Consider the following 26,324-nt stretch of genomic DNA (forward strand, 5'->3'; position numbering starts at 1 on the left):
CCGGTGTGAGTGGCACCGGGGGCAAAGGGTGAAGTGTCCCGCCCAAGGACACAACGGCAGCGATTTTTGGATGGTAAGAGGCGGGGAGCGAACCTGCAACCCTCAGGTTTCTGGCACGGTTGCTCTACCCACTACGCCATGCTGCACCAGAAGTTGGGCTTGGCCTTTTAGTTCCAGTGAAATTAACTTTGAATGCTCCAGGATACCAAAACATTTTAAACAATTCCATGCTCCCAACCTTGTGGGAACTGTTTGGAGCGGGCCCCTTCCTCTTCCAACATGACTGTGCACCAGTGCACAAAGCAAGGTCCATAAAGACATGGATGACAGAGTCTGGTGTGGATGAACTTGACTGGCCTGCACAGAGTCCTGACCTGAACTCCGATAGAACACCTTTGGGATGAATTAGAACAGAGACTGAGAGCCAGGCCTTCTCCACCAACCACACCAATGCGCTTTTGGAAGAATGGTGTAAATATTCCTATAAACACACTCCGCAACCTTGTGGACAGCCTTCCCAGAAGAGTTGAAGCTGTAATAGCTGCAAAAGTTGGACCGACATCATGTTGAAGCCTATGGGTTAGGAATGGGATGGCACTTCAAGTTCATATGTGAGTCAAGGCAGGTAGCCAAATACTTTTGGCAATATAGTGTACCATCGAAAAAATAGAGCAGCGACTCAGTCAGGATGCATGCACATGAAGCTATTTCCACTTGGATTCATGTCAAATCATGTTTGATGTACAGTAAGCCTTCACCTTCCATAACTATGGAGGAAATAGTGCTCCCATGATCTGTCACCATGGAGTTCCGCCCATTTTGGTTTTTCGCCAATTCATCAAATTTGGCCAAGTTCTGGCGGCTGCTAGCTGAGCCGCTTCAGCTTTCGATAAAAAGTCGTGACCGTCAACATGGCCGTCACGCCTATGACAACAAGGACGGCTACGGCGATACCCAGGCCGACCGACGCGCTCTTGTTGTCCCACTCGCCGCAACAAAGAACGGAACACGTCGCAGAAAATGTTAACAATGTTTATTTTCGCCGAGCAGTGTCCTGAGGAAAATATGCTTACCCTCTTCCTTGGATTCAGTGGCTGCAAGAAAATAGTAAGAGAGTATTTCATTATGAGGCGTAAACCTTCCAGTCCTGGCCGACTAATGACCAGCGTTCAGGAAAATTGCTTTTGAAAAGCAATTAATTATAGTTACTTGTTACTTTCCCAAAAAGTTGTCATGATCCGTGGTCTGGATCATGTTTTTGTTATTTTCTGTTAGTTTTGCACTCTTTTAGTTCTGTCATGTCTGTGTGATCATGTTTTTGTTTTAGTCATGTTCGGTTTTGTTTTTGGACTTTTTGTGCACTTTTGTTTTGTCACTATAGCAACCATTAGTTTTCACCTGTCACGTCACGCACCTGTTTCACGTTTTGAGTCACGCACCTGTTTTCGTTAATCATGTCTATAGTATTTAAGTTCATTGTTTTCAGTTTGTCGTTCTGACGACATCCCACAATTATGCTCTACACACTCTTCATCCTCGTAGATCCTGCTTCATGTCCCATGCCAAAGTAAGTTTTTGTTCCATGTTTAGAGTCTTTTTGGTTTCATAGCTGGTTCTCCGCCATTGTGCGCGCCTTTTGTTTACTTCCTTGTTTTGTAGTTATAGTGTTTAAATAAAAATGTACTTACATTCCCCTCTCGCCCGAGCCAACTTTCCGTTGCATCCCGGAAAAGCAAACACCCAGGACCAAGTCATGACACTATGTCGTCAGCAAGATAGCTTTTTCGCACGTAAGTTGGACGAGTTGGACAGTTTGGATGAGGCTTCTTGGGAGGTGCTGCACGCCCTGGAGGCAGAGACGCTGAGCTTTTCCCCCAGGGAGCGCAGGTGGATGATGTGGGGGAATGGAGGCAAGCTGGTGCCGATCGGCACGTCGCTCCCGTCCCGGAAACGTCGCCAAAGACGAGGAAAGACTTCCGCGAGCCGGCAGGACACGCCGCTCCCACAAGCCCCTCCCCCTCCGGGCGGAAGCAAGCAGCAGCCAGCCCGGCTTCGCCCTGATGACATCACAGACCAGGATTTTTTTTTCAATACTTTTTGTTTTGATCACCCGCCTCCAGCAAAAGACTCTAATGCCATGTCTTTGATAAAACATTATCAAAACATGTTTTTAGAAATCAGATCTAATCAGTCCAAGCCACATCCCAGATTTCATGCCCCGCCCCCCAAGACTCAAGTCCCGCCCCCGTCACAATGTTTTTCTTTTTTTCCGCCCACACAACCCCAGGTGGGGGATAAAGAAAAACATTTGGGACAATTTAAAGGGGAAGTTTCTGCCCCCCTCCTGTCCTCCCTCCGCCCACCCCTAGAGAGAGTTCCAGACCGCAGGGAGAGGTTTTCACCTGCCTCTGGTTAGTGGTTGGCACGCTCAGCTGCTGTCAACCACTAATCAGAGAGCTTTTTCTTCACCCTGCTTGCCACGCTCAGTCTGGCTTCCTTGTTTGCCAATGCAACAGTTACGTGCGGTAGTCCTTGTTTTCTTAACTTCCAAGTTCATGTGCTAAGCTTCGCCATAGCTCCCATGCGATCAGGACAGTTTTTGGTATTCTTGTGTGTTGCATGATTTGATCGGGACAAGCTTGCCGTTAAGACCCCACATCAGGTCCTGGCGCTCCATGGGGGAATGGCGGAGCGTCTCAGCCTCCATTGCCCGCAACACCTCCCACGTACTGTACCTTCAACCATCTCCTCGACCTCCGCTGCGAGGGAACTGAATGCTGGCTTCCTGCTGTCACGGCGGGGTCACATCTTTATGCGATGTCGTTCTCCCAGGAAGGCAGACGGAAAACTCAGGACGAAAGCGTGAGGTAGGAATGATTTATTGTCCATAAATCATGCAAAACTAAAAAGAATACCAAAAACCGTCCTGATCGCGTGGGAGCTATGGCGAAGCTTAGCACATGAACTTGGAGTCAAGAAAACAAGGAATACCCAACGTAACTGTTGCATTCGCAAACAAGGAAGCCAGACTGAGCGTGGCGAGCAGGGTGAATAAAAAGCTCTCTGATTAGTGGTTGACAGCAGCTGAGCGTGCCGACCACTAACCAGAGGCAGGTGAAAACAATAAGCAGCCATGGCAACCAAACCAAACTCAAGAGGTGTCACAAACAGGAACTAAAAGAGTCCAAAACTAACAGAAAATAACAAAAACATCATCCAGACCACGGATCATGACAAAAGTAATTTCATTACTAACGGAACTACTCTTTAATAAATGTAATGAATTACTAGGGAAAGTAATTTACGTGTTTAAAATACTTAAAATATCAGTCTTATGCAGTTGAGAAGACGTTTCATGAGAGCAGAGTGTGTGTGCGCGCCTTTAAAAGACGGTGCCTGTTGCCAAATGACGTGTGACATCAGCGAGAGCAGCATTTTAGCTTAACTGTGTTAGCTTAGCAGTGAATAATAATAATAATAATTATAATAATAATAATACATTTTATTTGGTATAGCACTTTTCAGGGTACTCAAAGACGCTTTACAGCAGGGGTGTCTAACTCATTTTAGCTCAAGGGCCGCATGGAGGAAAATCTGTACACACGCGGGCCGGACTATTAAAATCATGGCATTAAAACTAAAAAATAAAGACAACTTCAGATTGTTTTCTTTGTCTTACTTTGGTCAAAAATAGAACAAACACATTCTGAAAATATTACAATAAAAATATAGAAAAAAATACCGGCAGCGGTAAAATTTAGATCCATGAAGGAAAGAAGAAAGTGAATGAATGTTTATGACTGAATACATTTAAATATGCGTAAAAATGTGTTTTGTATAATTTTTTTTCGTGAATTAAGTAACGTTTATGACAACTTTTTTTCCAAAACACATTATAGAATTTGAGATATAAAAGGATAATGCATATATTTATCATTTGTTTTTGAAACGGTCACAAAAAAGTGGGACCCCAAAAATTTACTGTGGAACCCCATTTTTATGACTTGATGACATTTTGAAAATTCCTATCGCCAACACTGATGGAGTATTGGTGCGTGCAAAACAGCAGCAGGCGGCTGTGGCCTGCGGGCCGGATCTAATACTAATCAAATATCATCCCGGGGGCCATGGATCATTCATTCGTGGGCCTGATCTGGCCCGCGGGCCTTGACTTTGACACCACTGCTTTACAGGCTAAAAATTAAAATATAAAACAGTTCAAAGTAATAATACATAATACAGGAAGTATAAAAGCAGTACATAGTAAAATACATAACAGTTGTGTGGAATCTTTTCACTGGATTGTGTTAGCGCTAGTTAATACAGAGATTGAACATGCGTTGATGGCTGTTGCCCACAAACAGGCTATTGAAGGATTGCAATAATTCGCTTGTAGTAGTAGTAGGAGTGTGTGTGTGTGTGTGTGTGTGTGATCTTGTATTTCTACCCTTCTTGAGACATCAACAAGGAAAAGTACCTTCCATATGAGGACCGGTGAACAAGTTAGGACCGAAATCATGGTCCTGATACGGAAAACCATTGCATTTAATAGAGAATGTCTCATTTGCACACCTGGTGGTGAAATCTATTAAAATGAGGGTGGTACCAAAAAGGAGGGATTTTTCAAATTGACTGTGTCGGTTTTAAAAGTGCTCCCCCTCTGGTCAACATATGAAATAACAAGTGTGTGTAACCATTTGAAGTGCTCCCCCTCTGGGCAACATATGAAATAACAAGTGTGTAAACATTTGAAGTGCTCCCCCTCCGAGCAACATATGAAATAACAAGTGTGTGTAAACATTTGAAGAGCTCCCCCTCTGGGCAACATATGAAATAACAAGTGTGTGTAAACATTTGAAGTGCTTCCCCCTCTGAGCAACATATGAAATAACAAGTGTGTGTAAGAAATAGAAATGCGGCCCCTTTGGCCGAAATTAATAAAACAAATATGTATGTAGAGACATACTGTAATAACTTGAAGTAAATAATTAAGATTAAAAAACAATTACAAACAAAAAACTCAAAAAAATTATATTAACTAAAAGCGTACCTTTTTTATATTTGCATAGTTTGTATATATTATTAATGTTGTAAATACAAATCTTTGTATATCTAGAAAGGGTGGTACGGAGGTCTAAAGAAGGTAACAAATACAAGAATTTGTGTGTGTGTGTGTGTGTGTGTGTGTGTGTGTGTGTGTGTGTGTGTGTGTGTGTGTGTGTGTGTGTGTGTGTGTGTGTGTGTGCGTGCACTGACATGTGTGTTGTTTGCTGTGTGATGTTGCCTCTTCCTATTTGATACCAAGTTTATTTTAGTGTTGACTTCTGGTTGTTGCTTTCTTTCGTTACGAGTAAAAATAACGTCGTACACTGCTAATAGCAATACTGTATGTCATTTGTTTTTAATAATAAAACATTTAAAAAAGTTGTACTTTAAAAGGCTTCCCAAAAACCACATCACAAACCTTAACTGGTGTTAGAACCAGGACACAGGACCAGGACGTAATTTGGGCTTTTTTAATGGATTCTTGAAAATAATGAATCGATTTAGAATTTGAATAAATAAGAATCGCAATTTGGAAGTGAATCAATATTTTTTAGTACCCCTGTATGTTTTTGCCTATTATTATTAGTAGTAGTAATATTAATATTATTAGTATTTGTATTAATATTTATCAGTAATTAATACTACTATAAGGCCCTGAATTGGGTCAGACATTTACAGTTACAACAAAACAACAAACAAAGCATTGTTTCCTAAAGTGTGACATTTTTAACAAAAAACTGCAAAGTCTAAACGACTAAAAAAAATGTTACAAGTCGATCATCAGAAACAGCATTTTTGATGGCTTTCAATAATCAAACATTGTTGGTCTTTAGGAACAAATGTTTTCCTTTTTTATGTCGTTTGCCATAGGGCTAATATGAGTAATTGGTAAAAATGCATATTCTCTGGCGCATTTGACTTATATTTATTCAACAAGACCAAAATGCTTCGGGGTGGAAAAGGGAAGTCCCAATGATGTCTGAAGTGCAACATTGTGTGTAAAACATGTTTTTTTTAGCTTATTTTCACAGTATAACCAGCATCTTCTGCAGTGGATATTTTTGTTTTTGATTTGTTTCTTTTGCCAGATGAGCTTCAAGAGGTAGTCACCTGAAATGGTTTTCACTTCACAGGTGTGCTTGAAGCTCATCGAGAGAATGCCAAGAGTGTGGCTATTTTGAAAAAACTAGAATATAAAACATGTTTTTAGTTATTTCACCGTTTTTTGTTAAGTACATAACTCCACATGTGTTCATTCATAAATTTGATGCCTTCAGTGACAATTTACAATGTAAATAGTCATGAAAATAAAGTAAACGTATTGAATGTGTGTCCAAACTTTTGGCCTGTACTGTTTTTGAAAGTACAAACCCCGTTTCCATATGAGTTGGGAAATTGTGTTAGATGTAAATATAAACGGAATACAATGATTTGCAAATCCTTTTCAACCCATATTCAGTTGAATATGCTACAAAGACAACATATTTGATGTTCAAACTGATAAACATTTTTTTTTTGCAAATAATCATTAACTTTAGAATTTGATGCCAGCAACACGTGACAAAGAAGTTGGGAAAGGTGGCAATAAATACTGATAAAGTTGAGGAATGCTCATCAAACACTTATTTGGAACATCCCACAGGTGAACAGGCAAATTGGGAACAGAAGGGTGCCATGATTGGGTATAAAAGTAGATTCCATGAAATGCTCAGTCATTCACAAACAAGGATGGGGCGAGGGTCACCACTTTGTCAACAAATGCGTGAGCAAATTGTTGAACAGTTTAAGAAAAACCTTTCTCAACCAGCTATTGCAAGGAATTTAGGGATTTCACCATCTACGGTCCGTAATATCATCAAAGGGTTCAGAGAATCTGGAGAAATCACTGCACGTAAGCAGCTAAGCCTGTGACCTTCGATCCCTCAGGCTGTAATGCATCAACAAGCGACATCAGTGTGTAAAGGATATCACCACATGGGCTCAGGAACACTTCAGATACCCACTGTCAGTAACTACAGTTGGTCGCTATATCTGTAAGTGCAAGTTAAAACTCTCCTATGCAAGGCGAAAACCGTTCATCAACAACACCCAGAAACGCCGCCGGCTTCGCTGGGCCTGAGCTCATCTAAGATGGACTGATACAAAGTGGAAAAGTGTTCTGTGGTCTGACGAGTCCACATTTCAAATTATTTTTGGAAACTGTGGACGTCGTGTCCCCTGGACCAAAGAGGAAAAAAACCATCCGGATTGTTATAGGCGCAAAGTTGAAAAGCCAACATGTGTGATGGTATGGGGGTGTATTAGTGCCCAAGACATGGGTAACTTACACATCTGTTAAGGCGCCATTAATGCTGAAAGGTACATACAGGTTTTGGAGCAACATATGTTGCCATCAAAGCAACGTTACCATGGACGCCCCTGCTTATTTCAGCAAGACAATGCCAAGCCACGTTTTACATCAACGTGGTTTCATAGTAAAAGAGCGCGGGTACTAGACTGGCCTGCCTGTAGTCCAGACCATGTGTGGCGCATTATGAAGCCTAAAATACCACAAAGGAGACCTCGGACTGTTGAACAACTTAAGCTGTATATCAAGCAAGAATGGGAAAGAATTCCACCCGAGAAGCTTAAAAAATGTGTCTCCTCAGTTCCCAAAAGTTTTGTTAAAAGTGTTGTTAAAAGGAAAGGCCATGTAACACAGTGGTGAACATGCCCTTTCCCAACTACTTTGGCAGGTGTTGCGGCCATGAAATTCTAAGTTAATTATTATTTGCTAAAAAAAAATAAAGTTTATCAGTTTGAACATCAAATATCTAGTCTTTGTAGTGGATTCAATTGAATATGGGTTGAAAGGGATTTGCAAATCATTGTATTCCGTTTATATTTACATCTAACACAATTTCCCAACTCATATGGAAACGGGGTTTGTATGTCTTTAGTACTGAGTGGAGATTCAATGGAGATAAAAAGTGACAAAATTGTAATGACGTGGTTGTCGTCGGACAGCAATAAAATGTTGGTTAAATTCCAAGGGTACAGAAAGATAATTACAAGGGTACACACCATCATCAGTCTTGGCTTTTATTGGCATGGTGAGCACAGACGGCTCGGCGATGCTGTCCTTCACCTCGGTCGTCTCCACGGTCCTTTTCCTCCTCCTGTTGCATTGCTGTGGATCAAAAATCAGTTTCAAGCTGAAGATCTCATGGGGTTTTCGGTTTTAAAACACAAACTGTAAACATTCCATTACCTTGAAGCTGCTGCAAGTGCTCGGCTCACAGAGTCGAGTGATGCAATGGAGACAGTAGGTGGAGATGGTCTCGTTCTGCTGCTCGATGAAACGGAACGCCGAGAAGTGGAAGCGGGCCTTTTGGCTGTCGCCGTTCTCCAGGATGGTGGTCAGCTGGTCAATGGAGCACCTTTAAATGAGAGGTGAACCTCACAAGTGTCCCTTTGTGGCACGTATACATACAGGGCAGTGCATTAACGATAGGAAGACTGTGAGAAATTTAACTCATTTGATCCCATTGCGTCGCTGTTTACCTGACACATGAAACGTGACAAATTGGGGGGTTGCAGTATCCACTTTAGCCGCCAATTGGGAGTAGAGTGTTGAATGTGTATTGTTGCAATTCCAACTTTGAGGACAGCGTCAGTTGCTATGTAATGTGGCGCTTTCCATCATTTCCAGCAGACTGCATTGCAATATCCACTTGGGTGTTGTTGATTAGGTACTCCAGGAGTGGGGCCGTATGAATCCCTTCCCTACTGTAGTTACCACGTTGTGCATTAAATAACCCTGTAGGTTTACAACAGGGGTAGGGAACCTATGGCTCTAGAGCCAGATGTGGCTCTTTTGATGACTGCAGCTGGCTCTCAGATAAATCTTAGCTGACACTGCAAAACACGATAAGTGATGAATAATTCCGCTGGTAATCACAGTGTTGAAAACAACCACGTATCAACCAGACTACAAAGCCATCAGCAAAACCATGCACCACCAGAAGTCGCATTAATGGTAAAATAAGAGACTTATTATACTCTAAAAATTGTATTCTTACTTAAAAATGCAAGCATTTAGTTGTATTCATTGTTAAAAAAATATTATACGGCTCTCACGGAAATACTTTTTAAAATATTTGGCTTTCATGGCTCTCTCAGCCAAAACGGTTCCCGACCCCTGGTTTACAGTAACCTCATCCCCAAGTCTTCAACCTAAAGCCTCAGTTTGTCATACAGACAAGGACTCAACCGTCTATAGAAAAGTTGAAGACAATTAATAAAATATTCCATCCATCCATCCATATTCTTCCGCTTATCCGAGGTCGGGTCGCGGGGGCAGTAGCCTAAGCAGGAAAGCCCAGACTTTCCTCTCCCCAACCATTTAGTCCAGCTCTTCCCGGGGGATCCCGAGGCATTCCCAGGCCAGCCAGGGGAGACATAGTCTACCCAACGTGTCCTGGGTCTTCCCCGTGGCCTCCTACCGGTCGGACGTGCCCTAAACCATACTTGCCAACCCTCCCGAATTTTCCGGGAGACTCCCGAAATTCAGCACCTCTCCCGAAAACCTCCCGGGACAAATATTCTCCCGAAAATCTCCCGATTTTCAGCCGGAGCTGGAGGCCACGCCCCCTCCAGCTCCATGCGGACCTGAGTGAGGACAGCCTTTTTTCACTACGGGAGGACAACAGGGTGACAAGAACTAAATCATCCAGACTAGAGATACATTGTATTATTATGTTTATCTTACCTAAAAATAAATAGATATTTATTAATTAAAAAAAAAAAAAACTAAATACATTTTTACTATATTTTGCTAAAAACATCAAAATTAATTGTATTTTTATTTGTATTTTTTCGTGACTCCTTATTACATCCAGCCATAGAATTATACATTAAAATAAACATATTTGAAATAATTGATTTTAAATTATCATAATAATTCATTTAAAATGACCATATTTAATTATTAAAATAATTGCTTGTTTATCAACAACTTTAGTATTTTATTCAATACATTTTGAAACTCTCAGAAGCCAAGTTATGTTATATTCCTTAATATTTATTTATGCAAGTTTGAGGTATCAATTATCTAAACACAGTTTGTTTGCATATTTTCAGGATGTAGATATCTATCTCTCTCTCTATATATATATATATATATATATATATATGTATGAAATACTTGACTTGGTGAATTCGAGCTGTCAATATACTCCTCCCCTCTTAACCACGCCCCGCCCCACCCCCGACCACGCCCCCACGCCCCACCTCCCGAAATCGGAGTTCTCAAGGTTGGCAAGTATGGTCTACCCAACGTGTCCTGGGTCTTCCCCGTGGCCTCCTACCGGTCGGACGCTAGGGAGGCGTTTGGGTGGCATCCTGACCAGATGCTTGAACCACCTTAGGTCACTCAACATCTACCGCTCTAGCTCAGCTGACTGATGATTGGCTGTGTTGTGTTTTTATTTCCCTGCCTTCTCTTGTGTTGTGATGTGTTTCCGCAGCTCATTAGTCTCCAGCGAGGGGCGGACACTAAGGCACACCTGCAACCTATTTCCACCGAGGACTATTTAAGCTCACCTCCCACAGCTGGCTCTTGTCGGTTAATTTATCCTGCACCTTCCACGTGCACGTGCCTGCTTCGCCTTGTCAGTCCTGGTATGTTGCTTTTCCTTAGTCCTGTAATTCCTAACGTTGTTGTGTTTGTTTCCTAGCCTCCTTGAGGCAACAAGGACTTTACCCTGTGTTTTAGTGTGCCCTGGCTTCTCCCCCTGCCGACCACTGAGGAACCTGTTTTCATTTGAGTATTCATGGTGTGCACTTCTGCCCCCATCGCTTTTTGTTACACTTTTTTGGACTCATTAAATGTATTCCCTTTTTGTTATTCAAACTTGCCTCTCGTCTCTGCATCCCGGGGTCACCCCCTTGACCAGTTCCTAACAGGCTGTCACAAATGGATGTCAAGAAGATGGTTGGTACTGTCCTGATTGACTTTAGTGTGGCATTCGATGTCGGAAATCACAACATAATGATCTCCAAACTGAGAAAATATGGTTTTAATAGTATGTCACTTTCTTGTATGTTGAGCTATCAATCAGGAAGATCACAGAGAGTGTGTTTTAATGGTAGCAAGTACAATTACTGCGGCGTGCCTCAAGGCGTGCTTAGGTTATTTTCTTTTCATTATTTTTACTAATGATCTTCCTTGTGTTACAACAAACACCAATATGGTTATGTATGCAGATGACACAACTCTATACAGTACTGCCTCTACCTTAAATGACCTAGAAAATAACTGAAATCAGGACCTGGTGTCATGTCTGTGTGATCATGTTTTGTTTTAGTTATGTTCGGTTTTGTTTTTGGACTTTTTGTGCACTTTTGCTTTGTTTTGTCACCATAGCAACCCATTAGTTTTCACCTGTCACGTCACGCACCTGTTTCACGTTTTGAGTCACGCACCTGTTTTCGTTAATCATGTCGGTAGTATTTAAGTTCATTGTTTTCAGTTCGTCGTTCTGGCGAAATCCCGGATTCATACCCCTGTCTAGCTCTGCACATTCCTGACACTTGTTATTCATGCTTCATGCCATGCCACAGTAAGTGTTTATTAGTTTTACGTCCATAGTTTTGCCTTTGTACTAGTTTTTGTTTCATTAGCCAAGTTTTTTGTACTTCCGCCCTTGTGCGCACCTTTTGTTTGCTTCCTTTTTTTGTAGTTTGTTAGTGTTTTAAACATACTTGCCAACCCTCCCGGATTTTCCGGGAGACTCCCGAAATTCAGCGCCTCTCCCGAAAACCTCCCGGGACAAATTTTTTCCCGAAAATCTCCCGGTATAACCAGCATACCTGCCCAATCACGTTATAACTGTAGAATAATGGAGGGCGTGTTCTTGGTTTCTTATGTTGGTTTATTGTTAGGCAGTTTCATTAACGTCCTCCCAGCGCGGTAACAACACACAACAACAGCAGTCACGTTTTTATATACCGTAAAGCAGTTCGTCTACCGTAAAGCAGTTCGTCTGCCGTAAACAGCAATGTTGTGACACTCTTAAACAGGACAATACTGCCATCTAGTGCATTTGATGAAAGCACTTTGATGCGTGCCACACATCAAGGTATCATCAGAGTTCAGCATGGTTAGAAAAATAGTGACAGAGAATAGAACAAGGATGGACAATTCAACCCATAACTCAACAATGAGTAGATGAGTGGTATGTGTGTGTATATGTGTAAATAAATGAACACTGAAATTAAAGTATTTATTTTTTATTTATATATATATATATATATATAATAAAATTAATATATATATATACGTATATATATACATATAATAAAATAAATATATATATATATACATATGTATATATATATATATATATATATATATATATATATATATATATATATATATATATATAGCTAAAATTCACTGAACGTCAAGTATTTGTTATATATATATATATATATATATATATATATATATATATATATATATATATATGTCTTAATAAGGTTATCCAAAAAATAGTGCTCGATACCGTATGGTGCACGTATTGGAGTGCACCATGACAGCAACCATCCACCCACCACCACGAAAAGAATACCTACCGGAATCAATAAAAGGCTATCGATGCTGTCATCTAGCAAAGCTGAATTTGACCAAGCAACCCCCCCGTACCAAAAAGCCCTTGATGAAAGCGGATACAATTTCACCCTCACCTATGAACCCACGCCAGGAAACCAGCCAAAAAAGAACAGAAAACGAAACGGCATCATCTGGTACAACCCTCCATACAGCAAAAACGTCTCAACGAACATTGAACACAAATTCCTCAACCTGATTGACAAACACTTTCCCAAAGACAACAACCTAAGAAAAGTATTCAACAAGAACAACATTAAATTGAGTTACAGCTGCATTAACAATATACGACAAATCATCTCAAACCACAACAAAACAATTGCAAATGAGCCGTCGACCCCCAGTCAGAACGACTCCAAAACCAACAAAGCATGTAACTGTCGAAAGAAACCTGATTGCCCCCTCAACGGGGGATGCTTACAAACATCAGTTGTCTACCAATCTAAGGTAATACGCAAGGACATTAACACATCCGACACATATGTAGGATTAACCGAGGGTGAATTCAAAACCAGATGGAACAACCACAAGGCTTCTTTCAGGAACAAAAACCTGCGAAATACCACAGAACTCAGCAAACACATTTGGGACCTCAAAGACAATAATGTTGAATATTCAATAACATGGCAAATTCTTGCATCCAGCACACCTTACAATAGTGGTAATAAAAGATGCAACCTATGCTTGAAAGAGAAACTGTTTATTATCTACCGTCCAGACCTGTCATCCCTCAACAAGCGCAGCGAAATTGTAACAACATGCCGCCATAGACGGAAACACCTCCTAGGTAACACATGAACCAATCACCACGCCCCTAGGCCAGCCTGTACCCACCCACTCTGTGCCCTATATGGGTTGTACTTGTATAGCGCTTTTCTACCTTCAAGGTACTCAAAGCGCTTTGACACTACTTCCACATTTACCCATTCACACACACATTCACACACTGATGGAGGGAGCTGCCATGCAAGGCGCTAACCAGCACCCATCAGGAGCAAGGGTGAAGTGTCTTGCTCAGGACACAACGGACATGACGAGGTTGGTACTAGGTGGGGATTGAACCAGGGACCCTCGGGTCGCGCACGGCCATTCTTCCACTGCGCCACGCCGTCCCATATATGTATATAAACCATGGTATGCGAATGCTCCCATTAAAATCTCCTGACGATTGAGGGTACCCCCCTCATGAAACAGGCCTGTAGAGATGAAATAGTCTTGTGATTTTTTTCCCCACATATATATATATATATATATATATATATATATATATATATATATATATATATATATTATATATATATATATATGAAATACTTGACTTGGTGAATTCTAGCTGTAAATATACTCCTCCCCTTTTAGCCACGCCCCCAACCACGCCCCCTCCCACCCCGACCACACCACCCCCAACCCCGAAATCGGAGGTCTCAAGGTTGGCAAGTATGGTTTTAAATAAATATGTATTCACCTTCACGCCATGACCAGTCCAGCTTTACTTGCATCTCGGGAAAACAAACACACCATAGTCCACGTCTTGACACCTGGAGAGAGTGTCACGCTGGGTAAATGATAGTAAACTTGTCGTGAATATTGACAAAACAAAAAGCATTCTTTTTGGATCCAGGCATATGCTTGTTGATGACCCTCAGCATCATATTTCAATGTCAGGTTAAAAAAGCAAAACTGCTTGGTGTGCTATTAGACTGTCAACTGTCATTGTCCCATCATATTGATGGTATTTCAATGAAAATGGGAAGAGGTTTAGCCATGGTCAGGAAGTGATCCACCTTCTTAACATCCTCAACAATGGGTCAAGTCATATAGTCCTTGGTTTTCTGTCATCTTCATTACTGTCCTATAATATGGTCCGCTACGACTAAGACATCCATAATTATGAAGTGCCTGGAGAAACTGCTGCTTCACATCATCCTTCCAGTTGTCACCCCACACCTGGACCCCCTCCAATTTGCCTACAGGGCCAGGAGGGGCACAGAGGATGCTGTGGCCTGCCTGCTGCATCTCCTCCTCCAGCATCTGGACTCCCCAAGCAACTTTGCCAGGATCCTCTTCGTGGACTTCAGCTCCGCCTTCAACTCCCTACAGAAGCATCTACTGATCCGGAAACTACACCAGCTCAACATACCCCCTCAGCTGATCCACCTCACCCACAACTTCCTCACCGACCGATTGCAAGCAGTAAGGGTGGGCTCAAGCACATCCCCGATGCTTACCATCAACACCGGGGTCCCACAGGGATGTGTGTTGAGCCCTTTCCTGTACACACTCTACACCAATGACTGCCGTAGCATCTCACCCACCACAACATACTTAAAATACTCAGATGACACAGCCATTCTCGCACTCCTCTCCAACAGTCAATCCATCCTGGACTATCATAACACAGTCAAACATTTCACAGAGTCATGCACAGCCAGTTATCTGGAAATCAATGTCAATAAAACAAAAGAAATATGGTTCAACCCCCCCTCACCTCAGAACCCCATCATCATAAACAGTTAAAACAGTTGACACTTTCAAATACCTGGGCGTAACCTTGGACAATAAACTCACCTTTGATCAGCACACCACGGACATTCAAAAAAGAAGTCAACAAAGACTGTCAGCCATCCGAAAACTTAAAGGACTATACGTTGCACCTCATCTCCTGTTATTACTTTACCAAAGCATTGTTCAACCCATCCTTCTGTACTGTTCCACATGTTTTTTCACCATGCTTTCTGTAACCAACCGGACCAAACTCACACGCATTACAAACATAGCAGCTAAAATCATCGGCCTACCCACACCCAACATTTCAGACTTAAACCACAGGTCCATCACCCGACTGGCAAAAACAATAGTCCAGGATATCACTCACCCACTACACCAATACATCATCCCACTACCATCAGGGCGCAGGTACAGAACTATCAAATTCCGGAGGGCCCGCCTCAGGAAAAGCCTTATCCCTGCAGCTATAGCCGCCCTTAACAGCAGGCCCGGCCGACCCGTCTGACAAGCCTGTAAATGTGTGTTAGTCTTGTATGATGTCTTTTTATTATTTTTTTTTGTGTGTGATGTGTAATGTCTAGTCTTTAAATGTACGGCAGTGACAATGAATTTCCCCAAGGGGACCAATAAATCTAAATCTAAATCTAATCTAATCTAAGTCTGACCTGAACAAACTGTAACTTGTTCAGAACAGAGCGGCTAGACTGGTACTTAAATGTTTTTTGCGCACTAATATTTCATTTATGCATTCACGCCTGTCCTGGTTGTCTGTTGAACAAAAGATGCATTGTAGTCTCCTTATGTTCTTTAGAACTATCATTTTAGATCAATCACCAGATTACTTTTACAAACAGTTTTTAAAATCAACTAACACACATATTCATGACACTAGGAATGCCAGCAATGGCTATTTGGCACTTCCTGCTCCCAGGACCAATCTCCTCAAACATACAGTCATGTATAGATGTAAATCATTCTGGAATGGGTTGCCATCTCACATTAATCTCTTACAAAGTAAATTGTCATTCAAGACAGTTTTGAATATACACCTATTGCAGCTGCCCACATGACGGGAATTTTTAATACTGGGTTTTTAGCTTTTTTATCTTATGTTGTATTTTTCCATTGTATAATGCAGGGGTGCTCACACTTTTTCTGCAGGCGAGCTACTTTTCAATTGATCTAGTCGTGGGGATCTACCTCATTCATATATATAATTTACATTTACTTATTTATGAAATATATGTTTTTGTTAACAAGTTAAAGGTGTTTAATGATAATGCAAGCATGTTTAACACATATAGTTAATATTGTTAAAAAATTAAAGGTGTTTAATGATAATACAAGTATGTTTAATACATATAGTTAATATTGTTAACAAGTAAAAGGTGTTTAAAGATAATGCAAGCATGTTTAACACATATAGTTAATATTGTTAAAAAAAATAAAGGTGTTTAATGATAATACAAGCATGTTTAATACATATAGTTAATATTGTTAACAAGTTAAAGGTGTTTAATGATAATACAAGCATGTTTAACACATAGTTAATATTATTAAAAAATTAAAGGTGTTTAATGATAATACAAGAATGTTTAATACATATAGTTAATATTGTTAACAACTTAAAGGTGTTTAAAGATAATACAAGCATGTTTAACACATATAGTTAATATTGTTAATAAGTTAAAGGTGTTTAAAGATAATACAAGCATGTTTAACACATATAGATTCCTTTCTTTCATGAAGACAAGAATATAAGTTGGTGTATTACCTGATTCTGATGACTTGCATTGATTATGCAGTGGTGCTGATAATGTCCGCATTTTCGAATGGAGGAGAAAAAAAAGTCCTCCTTTCTGTCCAATACCACATGAAAGTGGTTGGTTTTTGGCATCTTATTTGTCCAGCTTCCGTACTCCTTTGTATACACTTTACAAGAAATACATTGTCGGCAAACTCCGTAGCTTGCTAGCTTGTGCACGCCAGCTTTCTGAGACTCTTATTTTGGTAGCGCAACTGTGCAGTCCGTCTTTGGAGTTTTGACGACAGGTACGGCGCCAGAGTCTGTTGAAATAAAGTGTTTCTCGCCTTCCAGTCGGTAATTTTAATGAGCTGGCAGCGGCCAGCGTCATCTCAGAAGACCCTCGGGTGCCGTGAATGTCAATCAAGTGACGAAAGTGACGTCATAGTGAAGATTTATGATCGATCATTTTTAGGACTATTTTTTTAATGCCTGGCTGGTGATCGACTGACACGCCCTCCGCGATCGACCGGTAGCTCGCGATCGACGTAATGAGCACCCCTGGTATAATGTTTGGTAATGTATGTATTCTTTGTATTTTAATTTTGCATGCTCCTCTATGGACCCCAGGAAGACTAGCAGTCCCCTTGGCGTCAGCTAATGGGGATTCAATAAACAACAACAACCTCATCTGGCTCCTCTCCATGTGGAGGAGAAGCGGCTTTAGTTTGAGTTCCTCCCGGATGGCAGAGCTTCTCACCCTATCTCTAAGGGAGAGCCCCGCCACCCGGCGGAGGAAACTCATTTCGGCCGCTTGTACCCGTGATCCTGTCCTTTCGGTCACAACCCAAAGCTCATGACCATAGGTGAGGATGGGAACGTAGATCGACCGGTATATTGAGAGCTTTGCCTTCCGGCTCAGCTCCTTCTTCACCACAACGGATCGATACAGCGTCCGCATTACTGAAGACGCCGCATTGATTCGCCTGTCGATCTCACGATCCACTCTTCCCTCACTCGTGAACAAGACTCCGAGGTACTTGAACTCCTCCACTTGGGGCAGGGTCTCCTCCCCAACCCGGAGATGGCACTCCACCCTTTTCCGGGCGAGAACCATGGACTCGGACTTGGAGGTGCTGATTCTCATCCCAGTCACTTCACACTCGGCTGCGAACCAATCCAGTAATTAATAAAATAGTTGGTGTAAAACAGTCATAAACTAAATGTTTGTGTTGTGGTTTCTGCTTTCTTTGGACTTACGAGACAAAGAGATTAAAGAAGGTGGAGTTGTTCGGATGCGGGGACACCGAAGCATAGCAGCGGTCCAGAAGCACATAGTACCTGTGGAGAGAGAATGAGTTCCCCAGCACCGAGTCAGAGACTCCAGGTCACAGGTGGAATCCTCAAATTTACAATATCAAGACGTGTAGTATTGATGGATAAAGCTTGCATGCAGCCAATCAGGAAATATCAAACCAACTGATCAATTCAAAGAGCCGACAACAGCATGATAAGTTCTTACTGCGACGTCAGGTTGGAGGCGATGACCTACACGTAGATCTTCTTTCGCAGCTCCACACCTTGCGGTGGCATGATGAGAGGCGTGGTGTAGTTTTCATCCTGGACAAAGAAGGCACGAGTTGACAAACCCAATAACACATAAGCTCTTTAAGGAAGAGTTGGTGATAAAATGTGTTGGTCCGGAAGAAGGGTGATACCTGGTACAAAGTCATGCTGAGGGTACTGATGAAGCTTCCATTGTTGTCTTTCAGGGCAATGGAGGAGGACGACCTAGAAAGGAATAGTAATGTTTATATCAGGGCCGTCTGTCCATGGCCATATTAGGGCCCAAAGCATGTAGCATTGTTTTATATTATATGTTAATTTACTCAAACTTGAATTCAAAGGACCCGTAGCGTGCGGTTGACCAACGTTTTACCAACAAGCTCTTTTAATGTACTTGTTGCTCCTGAAAATGAATCTGGCAGTCCATCCATCCATCCATTTTCTACCGCTTATTCCCTTCAGGGTGGCGGGGGGCGCTGGAGCCTATCTCAGCTACAATCGGGCGGAAGGCGGGGTACACCCTGGACAAGTCGCCACTTCATCACAGGGCCAACACAGATAAACAGACAACATTCACACTCACATTCACACGCTAGGGCCGATTTAGTGTTGCCAATCAACCTATCCCCAGGTGCATGTTTTTGGAAGTGGGAGGACGCCGGAGTACCCAGAGGGAACCCACGCAGTCACGAGCAGAACATGCAAACTCCACATAGAAAGATCCCGAGCCCGGGATTGAACCCAGGACTACTCAGGACCTTCGTATTGTGAGCCACCGTGCTTGAATCTGGCAGTCATTTCCCATAATATCACTTAGTTTTTGATGGCTAACTGTACTTGTGTCCTGGGCATTCGGCAGTGGAGGCTCCTCTATGGGATCTTGGGGCACTAGGAGGTTAACCCCTTTACTACTGTTACCCCAGGTGGCCCTTGGCAAAGGCCTAGTACCTGACTGACCCCTAGCCAGGGATACGGTGAAGACCTCAACGGCGGAGCAGGCGGAAGACGGTAGATTTAAGAACTACCACAACGGCTGCTATGGCGGAAGAAGGCTGCAGCAGAAAAGGGTCCCCAGTCGTCTTGGACTCCATGCCACTGGACCCTGACCCGATTCTGTCAAGGATCGTGTGGTGACTGTCTGTGCACCAGTCTCCCCACGTTAAACAAAGTCACACACAGGCATCCTCGATAAAGGGATACACCCCTACCAGGAGGATTGTCATACTCGTTCGAGTGACCGCCGATAATGATGATGATGATGATGACTTGTAACAGCCCCTTTCCATCGCCAGACTCACTATGCCCTTTTGGTGTGACATCACCTATAGAAATGGAGCCTATTCCCCCGCATAGACAGTTTGGTTAAAGGTATGTAAGACTATTATTTGAACACTTGGTTCCATGTTTTTGTTGCCCTGGTCCATGATCACTTCAAAACTGATATTTACTAGCGCAGAGCTGGGCAAATATTTTGACTCGGGGGGCCACATTGAGAGAAAAATATGTGTCTGAGGGGCCAAGTATGTGTGTTTGGGTCCCTTTTTTCAGGAACACTAATACCAAATACCGGAAGGCAAAGCTCTCAATTTACCGCTCAATCTACGTTCCCATCCTCACCTATGGTCATGAGCTTTGGGTTATGACCGAAAGGACAAGATCACGGGTACAAGCAGCCGAAATGAGTTTCCTCCGCCGAGTGACGGGGCTCTCCCTTAGAGATAGGGTGAGAAGCTCTGTCATCCGGGAGGAACTCAAAGTAAAGCCGATGCTCCTCCACATGGAGAGGAGCCAAATGAGGTGGTTCGGGTATCTGGCCAGGAACGCCTCCCTAGGAAGGTGTTTCGGGCACGTACGACCGGTAGGAGGCCACGGGGAAGACCTAGGACACGTTGGGAAGACTATCTCGATATATATCTCTAGATATTTTTGATCATTTTTGGCATTTTTCACATTTTCGGCTGTTTTCCCCTCTTTCTTCCCCGCTTCCCTGTGTGTCATTCCTGGATGCATTTTTTTGACATTTTGGTCATGCTGGCTCTTCCCGGGACTTATGGAACTCAAACCTGGGTAAGTATTTTTGATAATTTTCGGCATTTTTCACATTTTGGAAAGCTTTTTTAGTTCTATTGCTACTACTTGCAATAATGTATCTGGCAGGAAAATTTGATAATTCTTTAAAATTCTTTGTGAAAATATCACGGATAAAGATGCTACCAACGCACATACTACACCCTTTAGTCTTCTGTATGTGACGTCAGCAGGCTGATATAGTCCTGCCCACATTTTGGAACTAAAAATGTGCTGAAACTTAATAAAACAAGCCTAGTATCCTAACTGTGTTTATTTTGGGGAAAACGTCATCCGTAAACATAATTTAAATAAAAATGATGCCAATGGTTTCTCATTGTCCCATTGAGTTGAGTTTTTCCTTGTGATTAAGGGTTATATAAATACACATATTTATTGATTGACTTGTACTAAAACAAGTTAAGGGGAAATAATTAGTTTGATGATTACTTTTTTAGTGCAAAATAACAAATGAACATGATTACATTTGCAAAACTTCCTGCATACTTGCCAACCTTGAAACCTCCGATTTCGGGAGGTGGGGGGCGTGGTTGGGGGCGTGGTTAAGAGGGGAGGAGTATATTTACAGCTAGAATTCACCAAGTCAAGTATTTCATATATATATATATATATATATATATATATATATATATATATATATATATATATATATATATATATATATATATATATATATATATATATATAAGAAATACTTGACTTTCAGTGAATTATAGCTATATATATATATATATATATATATATACTGTATATATATATATATATATATATATATATATATATATATATATATATATATATATATATATATATATTTATTATATCTATATCTATATATATATATATAAATAAGAGAAATACTTGAATTTCTGTGTTCATTTATTTACACATATACACACACATAACACTCATCTACTCATTGTTGAGTTAAGGGTTGAATTGTCCATCCTTGTTCTATTCTCTGTCACTATTTTTCTAATCATGCTGAACACCCTCTCTGATGATGCATTCTGCTCCGTCTCCTTGTTGTGTGCGCAGTTGTGCACTGCACTCTCTAAAAGCCCTAGATGTTAATGTCACATATGCATGTACAGTAGATGGCAGTATTGTCCTGTTTAAGAGTGTCACAACATTGCTGTTTACGGCAGACAAACTGCTTTACGGTAGACGGAAACGTGACTGCTGTTGTTGTGTGTTGTTGCCGCGCTGGGATGACGTTAATGAAACTGCCTAACAATAAACCCACATAAGAAACCAAGAACTCTCCCTCCATCATTCTACAGTTATAACGTCATTGGGCAGGCACGCTGTTTATATTGTGGGAAAACGGACGTGAAAACAGGCTGTCGACACATCACTCAGGCCCGCCTGAATTTCGGGAGATTTTCGGGAGAAAATTTGTCCCGGGAGGTTTTCGGGAGAAGCGCTGAATTTTGGGAGTCTCCCGGAAAATCCGGGAGGGTTGGCAAGTATGCCTTCCTGCCACAGGATCGAACCCAGAACTTACAAGTTCAGCACTAACGCCACAAGGGACGGTATAAAATGCTAAGCAATTTTGGCAAAATTCTTTTGCAGTCAAATTTCATATGAAGCGCCCTGTCGCTCGTTAATTACATTTTAAATGCGCGTCTTCACGCAAAACCAGGTCCCGCACGGATCGCCGGGGCCCTACACACAGCACGTGATCTGCATATAAGGAGGGGCGGCCTTGGTTTATACACTTTGTCAAGGTGTTGTTTTGAGCACCGCATACTTACACATCCACTTGGGTGTTGTTGATGAAGTACTCCAGAGGGTAAGCGCACGAGTAGAAATACTTGAGCTCGGTGTTGTAGGTGATTGTTCCAATAGTGGGGTCGTAAGGTCGCACCACCCCACTGACGTTGACTGTTTGGATGTTGGAGAAGTCGGAGAATATTCCTGTCCCCTGTTCCTGTTGTGGTCTGGAAACGGGATATTTTATTTATACTTGGCATAGATGGGCTGAAATGATTCAGTAACACAAATCTCAAATCCAAATAATTACTTGGACGCATGACTTACGATGAAATTACTCCCGCAGGCGTTTCCCTCTTGGATGGGGAAGCTGAATCTCACCACTGGGGGCTCCACAGATGCGTCGAGCCTACCCTGACAGTCTGAATTGCTCATGATACGGTTGAGGATCAGTAGGCTCTCGTTGTATCCGGTGTAGACAACCGGGCATATCTGGATGGCCAGGTCAATGGCGAATGTGCCGCACATTACTGTAATATCTGTGTATTCTGACGGTAAGAAGGCATGGAGTCATTCACTTTGATACGAAAAAACAAAGAACATTAACAGTGTTTTGAAGCAAATGAGGCAAAATAGGGTGGAATTTTTTGCTTTATCAATGAGGTTGGGACCATCAGTTGTGTTGTCCAAACTTTTGGCCTGTACTGTATATATTTTTTTTTAAATCCTGTACGACATTACGACAATAAAATGACAATTGTGTCAAAATATCTGGCTATTTTTTTTTAGTCAATTTATGAGTGATGGGAGAACAAATGATGTTCTCCCATCACCAAAGAATCTCCATCAGTGGTATGGCGAGGATCCAATCTGTGCCCTCTGCCCAACTCCAGCAACCCTCAAACACATCATGACAGGATGTAAGACGAGCCTCACGCAGGTGAAATACACCTGGCGGCACAACCAGGTCCTCAAGAGCTTGGCATCAGCCCTGGAGAGCATGCGTAGTGCCGTCAACTCCTTGCCACCAAGAGTATCTAATCCCATGAAGACAACAATGTTTGTCCGAGAGGGACAACAGCTTTCCACCAAACCAGAAGCAGGACACCTATACAGGGCCCGCGACTGTAAGATGCTGGCAGACATCGGCAAACAGCTAGTTATCCCACCCGAGATTGCCTCTACCAACCTCAGGCCAGACTTGGTGCTCTGGTCCCCTTCGGTGAAGACTGCTTACGTCATAGAGCTCACAGTCCCATGGGAGAACTCTGTGGAGGAGGCCTATGAACGTAAGAAGCTGCGCTACTCAGAGCTAGCAGAAGAAGCGAGGCAGCGTGGCTGGAACACCAAAGTATGTCCAGTTGAAGTGGGATGCAGAGGATTTGTGGCGTCGTCTACCATCAGACTGCTGAGGGAACTCGGCAGTCACGGTCAGGCTCTGCGGAGGACCATCAGAGCAGTCTCAGAGGCAGCCGAAAGAAGCAGCCAGTGGATTTGGCTCAAGCAGAAGGACCCGGGTTGGGCCCCAAAAACAGCAGTGTAACAGGGTGAATTTCGGGAACAGTTGAGCACGGGACACAAGCTGAGAACTGATCATCCTTCGGCGGGCCACCTTTGTAGAGGGTGTATAGTGTTGGAAGGCCGAAACACCCAATGATGCAAGGGCACACTACTGAAGATGTGTCGCTTGTCCAATTGTCCTGGAATTTAACCCTGACCAAGTCTCATATCCCATACAACTCACAAGTACACCCCACCCCCCACACCCCCACGTTGTCTGTCTACCACTCTCAACAACAAGGAAATCTCGAGTGAGTACTCTCCACATTTGGCACAAGGGACTGTTCAACATCTCGTCCTGTGTTTTTTGATTCTGATTATTGCCATCAAGTTTTACTGTGATTAATCAAGATCAATCAAAATTCAAAAGTGGGATGAATCTGTTTAAAAAAATATCTCTCTTGACAGCCCTAATTTAAAATACTTTGAAGATAATATGGTAAATGGATATGTGTTCTGCCTAAAGCCGTGCATCTAAACCAGTGGTCCCCGCCTGTGGCCAAACAGCTAAATTTTTGTTCCACAGAACTTTCCTCCAGAAGGTCTTATCTTTGTCCATATGATGTCAGATGTAACACAAATTGTGCTGTTTGGCCACAATACCCAGCAATATGTTTGGAGGAGAAAAGGTGAGGCCTTTAATCCCGGGAACACCATGCCTCCTGTCAAGCATGGTGGTGGTAGTATTATGCTCTGGGCCTGTTTTGCTGCCAATGGAACTGGTGCCTTACAGAGAGTAAATGGGACAATGAAGAAGGAGGATTACCTCCAAATTCTTCAGGACAACCTAAAATCATCAGCCCGGAGGTTGGGTCTTGGGCGTGGTTGGGTGTTCCAACAGGACAATGACCCCAAACACACGTCAAAAGTGGTAAACAAATCAGGCTAGACCGAAGGTTTTAGAATGACCTTCCCAAAGTCCTGACATAAACGTGTGGACAATGCTGAAGAAACAAGTCCATGTCAGAAAACCAACAAATTTAGCTGAGGAGTGGTCAAAAATTCAACCAGAAGCGTGTGGCTGACTACCAAAGCGCCTTATTGCAGTGAAACTTGCTAAGGGACATGTAAGCAAATATTAACATTGCTGTATGTATACTTTTGACCCAGCAGATTTTCAGTAGACCCATAATAAATTCATAAAAGAAACAAATTTCATGAATGTTTTTTGTGAACAACAAGTATGTGCTCCAATCACTCTTTCACAAAAAAATAAGAGTTGTAGAAATGATTGGAAACTCCAGACAGCCATGACATTATGTTCTTTACAAGTGTATGTAAACTTTTGATCGCGACTGTATGTGTTGCAACAGCCTCCCTGAAGGCGTGCATCTAGACTCCAACCAATATGACCCTTGGGAAGGCAGTCAAAGCAGTAAGGTTGAAGGTCAGGTGGTCTCATTGTCTCACCGGGTTGTCTGGCGTGCGTCCCGCAGTCAGATAAACTGAGGGCCTCTCGGCCCGCGATACACAAGGATGTCAGTACGAGGAAGCTGATTAAAGCCATCTCCCAGCTCTGCCCTCTGTGTGAGAAACACAAATGTCAGACCCCAAAACACTTCTAAAAGGAGATTAATCCATAAAAGGCATCTGGGATTACGGTGCAAAATCCACTTTTCCAAGCCGTCTATTGACCTACCTCAGTCTTTCAGCCTGGTTGGTGATGAGAGAGCATGGCGGAGGGTTTTATATACGCCACGACTCTTTTAGGATTGGACGGGAAAAGGGTCAATGATACATTGGTGGGGTTTGTGTAAACAATTCCCTTTTTGTGGCCCAGGCTCGGTCGTCGTCTCCTGGAGGCAAATAATGAAACCCAACACAGACCTCTTTAAATTTACAAGCTGGAACAATGTCTTTGTGAGTGAGTGAGTGAGTGAGTGCATGAATGCACCCCTCTACCCACTAATATGAAACTCTGTAAAGTGAGGGAATGGATGCTATTCATACGTCACACAATAGTTGTCTTCTGATGATTTAAAGTGGCCCGGATGAGCTTTTTGTGTGACTCATGTGACCAGAAGGACGTGTTTGGGATGGCTTTTAAAGCTGGCATCATCTCGAGGATGACATGATCATGTCTCAGCTCTTTGTTCCGCTTAATCTCACGCTCTAAATGTGATCCATGGTGTCTGTGCAGGTTTAAATTTAAGACTATGGTAAAATGATCCACACATGGGAAGGGAACCCTCCGATTAGGGTCAAGTTGGAGGATGATTGTCATGCTTTTGTGTAAAGCCTGATCACGTTATTAACACAATGACGTGTGCACGTAAAAATGCAGAGAGTCCTCACGTGCTCACTTTGTAAGATTTCAGCGCTTACGGGAAGATGTTGCTATTGGTACTTGCTCCACTCATTTCCCTCTCTCCTTGTGCATGACGGAAACAGAATCAGAAACAGAATCATCCATCCATCCATCTTCTTCCGCTTATCTGAGGTCGG

General features: G+C 42.4%; 1 pseudogene; it reads right to left on the reverse strand.

Annotated features, from left to right (window-relative positions):
* The window catches only part of LOC133614303 (zona pellucida-like domain-containing protein 1), a 41,624-nt pseudogene extending 16,034 nt beyond the window's left edge, over positions 1 to 25,590 (reverse strand).
* Positions 25,591 to 26,324: the final 734 nt, after the last annotated feature.

Source organism: Nerophis lumbriciformis, linkage group LG17 (assembly GCF_033978685.3).
Source record: "Nerophis lumbriciformis linkage group LG17, RoL_Nlum_v2.1, whole genome shotgun sequence".
In the NCBI taxonomy this organism is placed as follows: Eukaryota; Metazoa; Chordata; class Actinopteri; order Syngnathiformes; family Syngnathidae; genus Nerophis; species Nerophis lumbriciformis.